Genomic DNA, 3,081 nt, shown 5'->3' with positions numbered 1-3,081 from the left:
CCACTATTTTACAACAATACAAGTTAATAGCATGAAATGAAATTTATGTTGTTTAGTAGTTTTAGACTAGTGTAAATGGTGCAGGCACATATTATTCATTTGTTTGATACAAGGCATTTAACTTGTTTGCAAAAATGTCAGTTTGAACATCTGCAGACAGGAAAAGTAGCTTAAAGTTCAGATAGATTTAAAGCATTAGCAGAAGAGATTTTTGTAGCAACTGCATGAGTATTTTTACTTCAGACGTGTGTCACATACAAAAGTCCAGCCCTCAGTGTAATCTGAGATGTGCTGACTTACAGCTAAGTAATGTGCTGATGTGGCAGGGTTGTCTGAGAAGAAGCACTATACTAGAGTACAGAATTATGGCTCGTTGGTCTAGGGGTATGATTCTCGCTTAGGGTGCGAGAGGTCCCGGGTTCAAATCCCGGACGAGCCCTTTCTTTTCTTAAAGCATACATTCTCATCTAGTGTTTGTTGATAAGCATCTGTACACATTTGTTTTAGGCATATATGCAAATTGTACAATACTATATATAACTATGTCTGCAGACACACATACATATTGTGTAAACATGTTCTTATTCACTTGTTAGAGCATGCATGATATGTGTATATAAAACGTATTGGTGTCTACAGGCACACAACTATACTGTGAGCAAGAAAAGTACTTAAAGATTTGTTAGAATATAACTACCAGCATCAGGAAACAGGGAATTATGATACTATAATCTAAAATTCAAATCCTGCATCTTTACTACTTTGTGTCCTCCCCACAATCTTTCCACACATATAACTGCCAACAGAAATCATACAGTAACACATCTGCTGACCTCATTCAGTTTAGCTACCACACTCTTCTTCAGTACCATGGCACTGAGAAGTGTGCAAATCTAGGAAGAATTGTATTTTAATTATTTGTTCTCTTATTAGATGGGTGAGTTGGTTAACAGTAAAGGATGATTCAACATGGGCTAATGGTCATTAGAAGAACTAAGAGAAATATTTATCCATTTACTGTTTGTTGGCTAGGTTTGTCCCACTAGGCCTGTGTACAGAAGTAGAATAAGTGGCTGAGTTATATAGCAGTGATATTCAGATCATGGGACTGGCAGCTGATGGTGTGTATGATAAAGTTATGCTTCTGTTAGTTAATGAAGTGCAACTACAAGATGGTTATGAGATTTCCTAGGGGAAGCATTTGAGAGATGTCACCTGAAAGAACTACAGAGAGAGTCAGAAGGCACACAGATAGAATATGTTATGACGGTATTCATGGAAGATATGGAGAAAGTAGATTGTCAGCAGCAAATTGAACCTGTCAGATGTTGTAAGAACCATAAAATAAACTCATATGCAGTGGTTGTAAAGGACAACTTTTCTTGTCCTCAGAGAGTACAGAAGGAATCACTAATAGGATTAGGTAAGCCCATTGTTAAAATTCAGTTCAACTTTAATACTAAAATGCAAATGAAAACAAACATGCAGGAAGCTAGCATATCTTATAAGGGATAACATATGGTTCATACCTGTTCACACTGGTTGCCATAAAATTGTTTTTTATGCAAAATTATTTTTACAAACATTTGACTGGAAACTATTAACAGTGATTATAAGCTTGCTGTGAGATAAATATATTTATTTGACTTCTGTATAGATATTCTTCTTCTCTTTTGGCTGTTCCTGTTAGGGGTTGCCACAGCGGATCATCTATTTCCATTTCTTCCTGTCCTCTGCATCTTGCTCTGTCACACCAGCCACCTGCATGTCCTCTCTCACTACATCCATAAACCTTACCTTAGGCCTTCCTCTTTTCCTCTTACCTAGCAGCTCCATCCTTTTCCCAATATACCCAGCATCCTTCCTCAGCACATGTCCAAACCAACGCAATCTCGCCTCTCTGACTTTGTCTCCAAACCGTCCAACCTGAGCTGACCCTCTAATATACTGATTCCTAATCCTGTCCATCCTTAATTTGTATATAACAGCATTTATATATGTTAATCTACTTATACTTTAATATAAGGTGTTGTATTTTGTGCTATATGAAACAGTTTAGAAGAGAAGATGCCTAAAACACCTGAATCTGCTCAACATCTGTTGCCTTAATTACTCAAAGTTACTTCACTAATTATTGGAAAGTAATATTAATGGACAGATTTAACTCTTTGAAATGTTCTGCATTTGCTAGTGAAATATGTAATTTTATTTGATACTAAACTGACTTTTAAATCATTTTAAGCATTTTTCATCTCCCACTGGTATGCTGAATACAAAAAGTTGATCTGCACATTTCAGAATATGGCAAAGAAAAGTAGTATAAGCAAATCTGTAAGCATGTGATACTTAAAATATAGTAATAAAAGAATGCTTCCTGTACAGAAATTAGATTTTAAATGTATATTTCAAATACTTGAGGTATTGATAGTAACATACATAAATTCATAATACAAACATTCACATAAAAACACTCATTGATTTGTATATTTGCTCTCATGCATTGATAAATAGAACGTATTCACTCTTTTAATTGTTAATATACATATCATAATTTACAGACATACACAGTTATATGTATGTACATCCATGTAAATATATTATGCATATATAAGCACATACAATATACACAAATATGTAATTTTAAATTATAGCACCTTTTAATTATATTTTCATATTCTATTACTTTCACCTTTTCACCTATGTTATTAAATGAGTTTTAAAAGTTTTATGATATGTGATCTTGATAGGTATTGGTGTTGTGATGTCTGTTGGTTAATGTGTTATAGGTGTTGTCAGTTTTATTTATTTACGCCATATAAATGCTTAAATACTTGACTATTTGTAGTATTTTCTATAGCTGGAGTAATTAGAAGAAATGACTATATAAAATATCTTGATCAAATAGAGAAATTTAAAATGCATTATTTCTGGAATATTCAGAAATACATAATATCATTCTTTATTATTAACATTTCCAACTTTATATTGCTATGATCTTAAATATTAATATTTCTCAAATTAATGCTTTATATTGTTTTTATTTTTAGCATGACTTCAGTGTGCTCTAAATAGTTATAATTA

At 33.0% G+C, this 3,081-nt stretch overlaps 1 non-coding gene across 1 annotated transcript; it reads left to right on the top strand.

Annotated features, from left to right (window-relative positions):
* Positions 1-367: 367 nt before the first annotated feature.
* TRNAP-AGG lies at positions 368-439 on the top strand. The gene has a single exon. It is a non-coding gene; the product is annotated as a tRNA-Pro (tRNA).
* Positions 440-3,081: the final 2,642 nt, after the last annotated feature.

This window comes from Protopterus annectens, chromosome 11.part0 (assembly GCF_019279795.1).
Source record: "Protopterus annectens isolate FY-2018-M chromosome 11.part0, PAN1.0, whole genome shotgun sequence".
In the NCBI taxonomy this organism is placed as follows: domain Eukaryota; kingdom Metazoa; phylum Chordata; order Ceratodontiformes; family Protopteridae; genus Protopterus; species Protopterus annectens.
Note: the sequence above shows the minus strand (reverse complement) of the source record. Positions and strands in the feature narration are given on the sequence as shown.